Source organism: Sebastes fasciatus, chromosome 8 (genome assembly GCF_043250625.1).
Source record: "Sebastes fasciatus isolate fSebFas1 chromosome 8, fSebFas1.pri, whole genome shotgun sequence".
NCBI lineage: Eukaryota > Metazoa > Chordata > Actinopteri > Perciformes > Sebastidae > Sebastes > Sebastes fasciatus.
The window spans coordinates 19,748,369-19,760,205 of record NC_133802.1 but is presented as its reverse complement, the minus strand read 5'-3'; the positions used below and the strand labels follow the sequence as shown (position 1 = coordinate 19,760,205).

The following is an 11,837-nucleotide window of genomic DNA, read 5'->3' as shown; positions in this document are numbered from 1 at the left end:
CGGGAAACCTCTGTTGTCCAATGTATATTCACTAGATATTCTCAGAGCTAAACTAACTCTTCTGCAGTGTGTAGTGTGCGCGCATACACGTGAGAGTGGAGCGAAATAGCAAGAACGAGCGCGGTGTGTGAGTGAAGGCAAGCAGGCAGAGGAGCAGAGTACAGCAGAGACTCCGGCCCTGGAGACCAAAGCTGCGGTCTCCCCCGCGTCCTCCGACTACGGCCAACACTGTTTAACAGACAGGCTTCCCTAGATATAACTTTGCGGTTTTGGTGCTTCCGTGTAGTTTGTGTTGGAGTCTGAGTCTGAACAGCGTAGCCACATGCAAGCGTGCATGAGTCACCGACCCGGATTGATTTATACGTGTAATACGTTACAAACAGTCCCTTTAAAAAATCACAATATATCGCCTTACTAACAGTATCGCAATATATTGAATCGTAACCCCTGTATCATGGTACGCATATTGTATCGTCAGATAATACACAGATGGCTCCCCATGTGGGCTACCCGTGTGGGTCCTAGTTGGGTCACTGCTGGGAAATTGGTGCATGGGGCCAACATGGAAACTGTGGACAAACCCACTTACAACCCATATTTCAGCCCATGTAGTTCCCACATAGAACTTAAACCTGGGGCCGAGATGGGTTTGGTTTATGTTGCCCAGATTGGGCCCATATAACACCCAGTGTACTCCTGCATGAAACCCATAATGGCAATTGGCACGGGGCCATTATGGAACCCATGGACTATCCCATATAGGGCCCATTTTTCAGTCCATTTACTACCCACATGGGCCCCACATACAAATGTTGGCTGGGAATTACTCATATTGCCGGAAGGTCCAGAGCTAATGTCAATAATTTGCATTGTAAATATTAAACAAGGTGATGCCACACCCCTCTCTTGTTTGTTTGTCAATACTGTCTGTTTGTACAGCGATCACTCTCTTCTGCACCGCCTCCGGTGTGAAGCCAGCGCTTGCTGTATATAGAGCCGGTAGCTGTCGGGCAGTGACAGTTGAACTCAACGGTTAAAAAAAAACGGCTAACCAGGACTTCGTTCGCGACGTCCGACCAGCTGTTTTCCGTTGACATTTAGGGAACATTACCGGCTGTAATTTAGCGGGTCTTTACTCTTCTGATTAACACCAAGTTACCGCCTGTTAGTGAGACCAACATGGAGAACCGAAAGAGACCGTCAGAGTCAGTTTTGACCCCTAACGGCAGCTTCAACACACCGGAGAAGAGAGTGTCCGCGGTCCGACTGCTGGACTTGGACTACGCGCGATGGGGAGTCGAGGAGATGTGTCGGTACCTGCGAGCAGAAGGCCTCGGACAATGGGAAGATACAGTTAGAGGTTTGTTTTTATGGTTTGATTAACTTAAATAGATAGTTATTCACCTCATTGTTGGTCTATATACATTAAGGTCAGTATATCTTTGGGTCATTTGATTTTCCTTTCACAAACGGTTATTAAAGAACCAAAAATGACTGGTTATTTTATTTTTTGTTTTAAAATACAGACATTATATTGAAATACAAGGCGTTTTTCTTCATCAGGGTCATAAAAGTGGATGAACTAAACTTAAAAAACGGGTTGAAATGAAAAAACGCCCGTTTTTTTCATATTCTGCGACCGGAAGTTGCCATTTACAAAGACATGTCTTCTTCCCTGAGACCAGGGAATGAAATTAGCACCTGCCACCCAGCCAACATGGTTATGTGGGCCCCACACGGGTTATGCTGGGGGAACCTGGGTACCGAGTGGGTATGGGCCCAAAATTGGCATCTTATCTGGGGCCCACTTGGATCAACTAAGTAGGTCCAACATGGGCTCCCCACATGAGCCCACATGGGATCCCCATTTTCTCTCATACACAGGACCGTCCTCATACGCACTCCTACTTTGTAAATGGCAACTTCCGGTCGCAGAAGATGGAAAAAAACGGGGCCTTTTTTTCGTTTCTGTCTTCTAGTGATTTTATTTTTTGTTTTTAGAAATAGAAAATGAAAATCAACCCCGATAAAGAAAAACGCCTTGTAGTTTTGTTTTTTTGAAATGAAAATCAAATAACCACTCATTTTTTGTTCTTTAATATCCGTTTGTGAAAGGAAAATCCAATGACCAAAAGATACACTGACCTAGCTAAGTCAGCTGAGAGCTGCTTGTTATTACTGCTAACCTTCTGTCTGTATTTGTGTGTTGTGACATAAGCCAACATCAACTGTGTTTGATCTCTGTTATCCAGCACAAAAGATCACAGGTGTCGGGCTGCGGTACCTCAAGGATGATGATCTGGAGAAGATTGGCATACAGTAAGTGTGTTAAACCCTCTAAGACCCACAATAAACCATTTTTTCTCTTTTTTAGGGGGATACCGGGGGTATTTAGGGGGAGACAGTAGGTCAACAGTAGATGTCACATAGAATTGGTGTACATCATCTGAAAGCTGGGAAACTGAAGATTCATTTGAGATGCAGCTCAGCACTGTGTGTCAAGTTGTTCTAGTCATAAATCAGATATAAACATGAATGAATGAATTATTTATTTTTTTAAATAAACTGTAAAACTGTATAAGAGCTTAGAACATTATGATAGAAGTATATGATGGTCATTCACATGCTCTGTTATGTCTCATAAGTTGCAGCAATTTTTGTGTTGATACCATTTGTTACACGGATTTGGTGCTGAATTTAACAATTTTTTTTACCAATCAAGAATTGATCAAAATTATCAATAATCCCTCCAGAATACCACATTAGGACAACAAGACCTTGAGGAACAACATAGAAAAAGCAATGCTGTGATTTGGCATCAAAAACTTTTGACATTTGGAGATTTCTGCAAGAATTGCATTTTTCGGCGATGAGATGGCGAGCACTTCTTTTCTGGAAACTGCTCAGAATCCCCCTTTTTGTCAATCTAGCTAGGAAAGCCATCCATCCTCTGAATGCTCTAGGTCTCTAGTTTTGTGGCTTTAAGGTTTCGTGAGGCTGTGATTATCCTAGAGGTCACCACAGGTCATTTTATACAGTGAGGTCACGCTTTAAAAAAATTGTCTCACTACAATGAAATGGCTACTATGGGGGACTAACATCATCACACATGTATACAATTAGACTCATTGGATCCACAAGAGTCTCAGCTTTACAGTGATACCCAATTTATGTAATTCCAAGACTGTTTAGGGACCCCAGTATGCAGAAATATTCAAATACATAATTTTCACATTTATACCTAAATGCCTATAGAAACCATTTTAATTCACATATCTTCAGGTCAGAGGTCAAGGGACCCCTTTTGAAAATGGCCATACCAGTTTTTCCTTGCAAATAATTAGCCCGACTTCGGAGTGTTATTTAGCCTTCTTGGCAACAAGCTATGACATGGTTTGGAAATGGATTCCTTAGGATTTCTAGTTTCATTTGATATCTGTACCTTCACTCTAGCTCTAAAACTGAACCTGCTACAGACAGTAAAGTTGGTTGCTATGGCCGGCGATCCCGCGGGTCTCAGAGGGCTAGAGCACTGTGGGTAGGAATAAATGTTACCAAAAGCCGCTAACAATAGTGTCAAAGAAGGACAAGACCCCATGACCATCTTAACTGGTTCGCTTTAATGTTTCACACCTCACTTTTCTGTATCTTTCTCTCCTTTTGATCCTTTGACGTCCAGGTACCTCGGTGACCGTCTAAAGATCCTGCACAGCGTCAGGAAGCTGTGGCAGATAGAATCAGAGCCAAATAAGGTAACAGCTGTATCACAATGCTTCACTTTTGAGGCTGAAGGGATAAGAAAGACATAATAGAATTAAGAAGAGGTATTCTCTGAGCTGTTTGTTCTCTGCCAACACCTCAAAAAAGACAAATACAGGTTACAGGATGAAAAATAGTCAAGGGCAAAACTGTCGTGTGAAATGAAGACAGACCAGTTCTTAGTGTTTCTTTGCGTTTCTTTCCAGTTTAGTTTACCTGCCTCAGATAACCCGCTCATCCTCTTTTAAATCGCGATTCAAATCACACTTGTAAAATGCCCTCCTATTTTTTACTTAGTCATTTCTATCGGCCTTGTTTTAAGCCCATCATGTCTTATTCTGCATTTTGTTTTTTACTGTAAATACTTTTTGTAACCTTTTTGTACTTTTTGGTGTCTTAGTTGAAAAATGGCTTCAAAGTTCAAACCACCCTGCCACCCAAAGATAAACAAGATAAACACGTAGACTGGCTATGTGTTTTGGTTAAGAATGGTGAAGTAAGTCTCTTAGCTGTTCGTTGCCCTGTCTTCTGTCAGGTGTTTAATGATCCCATCCACGGGCATGTGGAGCTGCACCCACTTCTGGTCAAAATCATCAACACTCCTCAGTTCCAGAGATTACGATACCTGAAGCAGCTCGGAGGGACCTACTTTGTTTTTCCTGGAGCAACCCACAACCGCTTTGAGCACAGCGTTGGGTATGTCCTCATCCCACAACCGCTTTATACACGTATGTTATTTATTTGTCATGTTTTGTTGAACTTGCATTGTATATCTGAGTTGTTTTGTTGTGTGCTGATACAGGGTGGCTTACCTGGCAGGGCAACTTGTGCAAGCTCTGAACGCAAGTCAGCCAGAGCTCCTCATCTCTCGCAGAGACATCCTTTGTGTGCAGATCGCTGGACTCTGCCATGACCTGGGTGAGTGGTACGCAGGCAGGTCCTCACATGTTTCAGGTTTAACCTCTTAGTCACTGGGTGTTGTCATGAGTGAGGATAGGATAGGATAGGAATAGAACACATCATTTTTTTTATGTACCCCCCCCCCCCTTTCCAGGACATGGGCCATTTTCCCACATGTTTGATGCGATGTTCATCCACAAAGCACGTCCAGAAATTAACTGGAAGGTAAGAAACAATGTGATTTATATTTCTCTTGTCTTAAAGTGTGTCAAACTAAACAGTGAGCCACCTGCTTTCTCCAACTAGGAAACATTGCAAAAATCAGATGCATCTTATCCTCCACGGATCTTGAACTATTAATTCACACTTTCATATTCTCCCTTCCAGACTATTGTAATTCCCTCTACACCTGCCTCAGTCAATCTGCTCTAAATCGCCTACAGGTGGTTCAAAATGCAGCGGCCAGGTTATTAACCAGAACCAGCCGTCGACATCACCCCTGTTCTGGCATCCCTCCATTGGCTGCCTGTAAAATTCAGAATCAACTTTAAGATCTTGCTATTTACATATAAGGCACTGCATGACCTCGCCCCCAGTTACATTTCTGATCTCTTAGTTCCATATTCGACCTGTCGAACACTTCAATCCTCTAATCTCGGCCTTTTATCCATCCCCCACTCAAACTGCAAAACAAAAGGTGATCGGGCCTTTTCTGTCTTAGCCCCAACTCTCTGGAATCACCTCACCCCCAATCTATTAGAGCTTCTGAATCTCTGGACTGTTTTAAGCGGCTTCTAAAAACCCATCTTTATAGGCAAGACTTTTTATAGGCCTCATACACATGTGTGTTTGTCTGTTTTTGTTTGATCTGTTTCTCATTGTTTTCTGTGTTTCAAATTGTGATTTTTCCTTGTTTTCATCATTGTCTGATGTTTCATTTGTGTTTGAAGCACTTTGTAACGGTGTGTTTTAAAAGGTGCTATATTTATAAAGCTTTACTTACTTACTTACTTACATAAGAATACTTTTATGTATTAGTTCTTCTATTAGCATTGATGTCTTTTCTTTGAGTTATTAGTTGTAAAGGCAAGCAAGAAAGATACCTTCAAAACGATGGACATAACTGCATGTATGAAAAAATGGGGAACAACCTTCTGGGAAAGGGCTGGCGATTTTTGAAAAGTAACTGGAAAAGGCCTTGAGGTAATTGAGTAATAAGTCATTGTGCTAATAAGAGTCTGTTTACGTTGCAGCATGAGAAAGCCTCTCTAGACATGTTTGACTACCTGGTGAATGACAATGGCCTGAAGCCGGTGATGGAGCAGCACGGCCTGGTGCTGCCTGAGGACCTGGACTTTATTAAGGAACAGATTGCCGGACCACAGGACACTAATGCAGCTCAAGGCCACAAGGTAGCTGTCAGCGCTCAGTCAGTAGCATCACTGATACAATGTCTGATTTGTATATAAAGTTACTTATTACACTAGTAATAAGTAAGTGTATGTACTCACTTTTAAATAATAGTTATGTGTTACTGTTTGCTTATCTTTTAGCTTTGTTGTCCTTGTTTTTAGCTGAGTGTATCTTCCTGTACATTTGTTCTTTGCACTGTGTAAAAATAGTGAGAGACACCACAACCAGATCAGATTCCTTGTATGCTTAAACATACTTGGACAATAAAGCTGAATCTGATGTCTCTATCGTCAGTCATCTCTGCAGTGGCCATATAGAGGCCGTCCAGAAGAGAAGTCCTTCCTCTATGAAATCGTGGCCAACAAAGGAAATAGCATTGATGTGGACAAGTGGGACTACTTTGCCAGGTGGGACTTGTTGATCTGTTAGTGTGTTTAATAATCATTTCCCAAATCAGACATTGAATATTCATGTTGGGGCGCCCCGATAGCTCAGTTGGTGGAGCGGGCGCCCATGTAACAAGGCTGAGTCCTAACCACGGCGCCTGGGTTCAAATCCGACCTGCGGCCATTTCTGCATGTTGTCCCCTCTCTCTCTCCCCCTTTCTATCCACTATCCTATCGTTAAAGGCTTGTAAATGCCAAAACAATAATCTTGAAAAAAAGAAAAGAATATTCACATTGTTCTGTTTAGTTGAACAACCTATCTTTTCACACATTTCTCCTCTCTATCTCTTCTCAGGGATTGCCACCACCTGGGCATCCAGAACAACTTTGACTATCGCCGCTTCCTAAAGTTTGCCAGGGTGTGTGAGGTGGACGGCCAGAAGCACATCTGCACTAGAGACAAGGTGCCAACTTTTTTACGTCTGCTTTTTGATCAGCTTTTAAAACAGCAATCCATTTAGATGATCAGTTGTGACCAAAATGCACATAATTCTTTTAACAGGAGGTGGGCAATCTGTATGACATGTTCCACACGAGGAACTGTCTACACAGAAGAGCCTACCAGCACAAAGTGAAAACTGCCATAGAGATTATGTGAGTAGTTAAATGCTCTGATGTAGCTTGTTGTCTTTGCTTCACTATTTACTCTCCTGTATGTTGAGGCACGGTCACACATGTGCAAACATTCGCCTCCTGTTCACTTCCGTTCTATGCGAGCCAAGGGGCAGAAAAAACGTTTGATTCCGGTTGCGAAGCTAGTTTGCATCTGCGGATTCGCATGGAGTTCAACTTTGGTGAACTGTCAGGCGAATATCGCCTCAGCAGGCGATGGTCACTCGCCTGCATTCACGCATGTGTGACTGTGCCTTTATGCAGCAAAATGCTTTTAAAAATGATAATATGTTGGGTATGATTATCCAGGATCACAGAGGCCTTTTTAAAAGCAGACAAGCACATCCAGATTGAAGGATCAGGAGGGAAGATGTTCACTCTCTCCACAGCATAGATGACATGGAGGCCTACACCAAGCTGACAGGTCTGTTTCAACATTAAGACACAGGGAGGAGTGGGCAGGATACACAGAATAGCACCATCTGCGCCATCTCTGAAAACATGCTGGATTGATCAAACTTGCACTGTCATCACTACTTTTACTTTCTTACAGTTTTTGTTTCAACATTAAGTGTGATTCAATAAAAAAAAAAAAACGTGGCACAACTCTTCTCCAGTAACAAGTTAAAATTTATGAGCAAATTATGTTATGACATTATTTTGTGTTGTGCTCCTCAATTAATGATGTACAATTCTTGTTTTGCACCACTCCTGAACTATATAGAAATAATATTAATTTAATGCACACGCTATTGCAATCCCTGCTTTCAACCCACTTAGATTAAAATGAGACTACTGTGTATATTTTGCACTTTTATTGCACAATTTTTCACCTCCGCACTCCCTGTTTTTAAAAAGAAATTCAATTAATTATTTGGTGACTTTGGTGCCTTTGGTTTGCTTCATCTGACCTGACCCTTACTAGTTTCCTGTGTGTCCTGCAGATCATGTATTTGAACAGATACTCAACTCTTCCTCCCCGGAGCTGGCTGAGTCGAGGCAGATTCTACGCAACATCACTTGTCGACGCCTCTATAAGTGTCTGGGCCAAACCCAGGCAGAGGAACACCTGAGTGTCACCCAGGTGTGTGTGTGTGCGTGTGTTTGTGTCTTTGTATGGCTGAATAAGTAACATCTGTTGACTCCTCCACTTCTTAACCCTTGCTCTTTCTCTTCTATAAGGAGATGATTCACAGCTGGGAAGCAGATCTGGCTCGATCCATCCCTCAGAGCGGCTCCCAGGATGTCAGTCTGCAGCCAGAGGACTTTGTAGTTAGTGTGAGTTTCTAATTTAATTACTCCAAATCAAATAAATTTGCTCATCATAAGAATTTATTTTAGATTTGTATACTTTTATTATGAATTTTAGCTCCATTGTAGTCTAATGCCTTAACTGATGACTGCACTTGATGATCTAAAAACTCCCCCTTCTCCTCTAGGTCATTTTTATGGACTATGGGCTGAAGGAAAAGGACCCCATCAACAATGTGCGATTCTATTGCAAGGATGACCCAACCAAAGCCATTCAGATTCGCAAGAACCAGGTCAGAATCTGTCTTAATCTGTATTTGAATGTTTTTCTTTATGGGCATTTTCTTCTTAATGTGTAGATGCTTTTTGTCACTGCCTCTGCCTCAAAATAAACTCTGTGCTGCTGTCATTCCTGCCAGGTGTCTAAACTCCTCCCAGAGCAGTTTGCTGAGCAGCTGATCAGGGTGTACTTCAAGAAGACGGATGACAGGAGTCTGGAGGCAGCAAAGAAGCACTTTGTCCAGTGGTGCATGGACAGGAACTTCACAAAGCCTCAGGTAATATCCAACACATACAAACACTAGTCACTAGTGACACTAGTCACTAGGAAAATGCTGCAATTTATCTGCATTTTGTACAAAACAACAACAGGGAGCCAAAAATATCTTAATAAAGCTGTGTGAGTTGAAGGAAAGAAATGGCAGGCTAACAGTGGGTTCATATCTGGAACGGAAGCGCCGCGTTGTTAATCGCCTCACAAGCCTAAGCCTGGCTAATCACACCAGAGGCACATTTCTCCACGCTCATCAACAATCGATTCTGCTCCTCTGCTGTTTGCTATGGAGCTATCTGTCTGTCTGCTTGTGTAATCGTGGCGCTTCCGCATGCTATGTAAACTGGGGGTTAGATGGAAATACTTCAAATTTTACATTCCCATCTCAGAATCACCTCAAGACACCGTAAATCAGTGTCCACATGAATTTAGCATTTAACGGTTAGATTCTCCCTCCGGTCCACATACATTATTGATCTGGGTTTGAAGAGTTATGTCACAGAGTCTAATGGTCGCTTGCTGAGTTGGGATTAGGTGTAACTGCAATATAGTGCCCTGCATCAGTAATGATTACTTACTTCATTTTTATTCACACACAGGATGGAGACATTATAGCACCTGAGCTGACTTCTCTGAAAGCCAGCTGGTCGAACAACAATAAGGTCGAGAATGGTGAAGGTGGCGGCTCCAGGGAAGTAAACGGTGCTAGTGTAAATGGACAAAAGAGCTTCCATTCAGCTAAATAATAGAAAGAGAGCAAATAGCCCTCTGTTACACATTTGGTAGATGAGACAGTGTTGAGTGAAAATTATATTTTTCTACCATTCCATTATTCAGTTTTTGCACCAAAATGAAGTAGTTTAAAGGACCGTTGTGTATCAAGTACGGGGATCTATTGGCAGAAATGGAATATAATAATAATGTATTCTTTAATGTACAATCACCTGAAAATAAGAATCATTGTGTTTCCGTTAGCTTAGAATGAGCCGTTTTTATCTACAAAGGGACAAACAGACAAACCACTGTGTTAACTTTTCCTGCTTGGGCCGGAGTCGATAACGTTACTCGCTCCGGAGTTAACCCCTGTCACTCCACTGAGGATTTTGTCCCATATCACTTGCATCGAAAGAGCTCAAGATCTTTTAATGGCCAGTATGAATAGGACAAATTATTACAATAAGCAAAAAACATCTTTTAACAGACAGGCAGCAGTTTTTTATTTTAGTTCGAGCTCTGAGGACATCCAGTAGGTATTTGTTATCAGACCTGAGAGACTGCAAGTTGTTCTATGAGACAATTCACAATTGTCTTCAGGAGCTTCGTCATGCAGTGCCCATTAGTACTATTGAGTTTATATTTAATTCTAAACACCATTGGCAGCCTGGCACTAACTTCAACCAGGGAGCTGAGGTAAATGCATAAAGAATTGCAGTACCCTGGATATGATGATGGGAGTATCAGATTGTTTTATATTGGATCAATATTAGTCAGTGATTTATGTATGCAACCGCTGTTTGATGGAGTGCGATGGTTTGAAGGTGTAATATGCCATAAAGGCACAAGAAGTCAGTGTAATGCCTGATGTGTTTTAGTGCACAGAGATGTTTTATGCACTTCAATATAGAATCACTGATTTAGGTTAATTTCAGGGAAAGGCACTGCTTTCTATTCACCTGGTCAAATGTTGGTGCAAACAATTTCAGAAGTATGTCTTATTATTTATTTATTTTTAATAATTATGAAAACCAAACAACTCAAACAGCATGGTAGCTTTTATTCAAATGTACAAAACAGTAACTCATGGCTATTTTATCCCAGTAGAAGTAAAAACATGCCTACGCGTTTCAGCCATTAATGTCTTCATCAGGGCTAGTACAAAATGGGCTGGTTTTATACATGTTGGGGAGTACACCGATCAGCCATAACATTAGGACAGCATGGGCACCCTGACCGGTCTGCGGCTACGCAGCCACACACGCAACAAACTGCGATGCACTGTGTGTTCTGACACCTTTCTATCGGAACCAGCATTAACTTTTTCAGCAATTTGAGCTCCAGTAGCTCTTCTATTGGATGGGACAACACGGGCCAGCCTTCGCTCCCCACGTGCATCAGTGAGCCTTGGGTCTGACCCTGTCGCCGGTTCACCGGTTTTCCTTCCTTGGACCACTTTTGGTAGGTCCTGACCACTGCAGACCGGGAACATCCCACAAGAGCTGCACATCTGGAGATGCTCTGACCCAGTCGTCTAGCCGTCACAATTTGGCCCTTGTCAAAGTCGCTCACATCCTTACGCTTGCCCATTTTTTCTGCAGTTCAAAATGTTCACTTGCTGCCAAATATATCCCACCCACTGCCAAATGCCATTGTAACAAGATAATCAATGTTATTCACTTCACCTTTCAGTGGTCTTAATGTTATGGATGATGCAAAAGCAGTCACATGACCGACCATGTCCAGCAGAGGGAACCACACATCAAAAATATTACAGAACAGGTCAGAACAACAATAAACATATAGAAAAATATGTACAAAACATCTTAAATCCTCTTCATGTTTAGCTTTACATTTCACTCGGGCCAGACGGCACATGACGTTTTTTCAAATGACCCACATGCCTAAAATTCCAGAAGAGACAGGAAAAGGAAAAGGAGAGAGGTCAAGTTTCCCATTTAAGGATATTGCATAACTTTCAATGTATACATCCAAAATGATTCTCTTTGTAAGAGCCTTTTTAGTCTGTCTCCACCGCTTATTGAGTTTTCTATATTGTCTATGCCTGATATCTTTAAAGGGGAACTACGACCATTTTCAAAATTCATACATGTTCTTTCTATAGTCTAAGACAGTCCAACAATATTAGTAAACGTGAACAACTTTCTCCCAAATCCAAAACTAGGATG

The 11,837-nt window shown here is 41.9% G+C and overlaps 1 pseudogene; it reads left to right on the top strand.

The window, feature by feature from the left end:
* Window positions 1–1,158: 1,158 nt before the first annotated feature.
* On the top strand, window positions 1,159–9,750 carry LOC141772780 (deoxynucleoside triphosphate triphosphohydrolase SAMHD1-like; annotated as a pseudogene).
* Window positions 9,751–11,837: the final 2,087 nt, after the last annotated feature.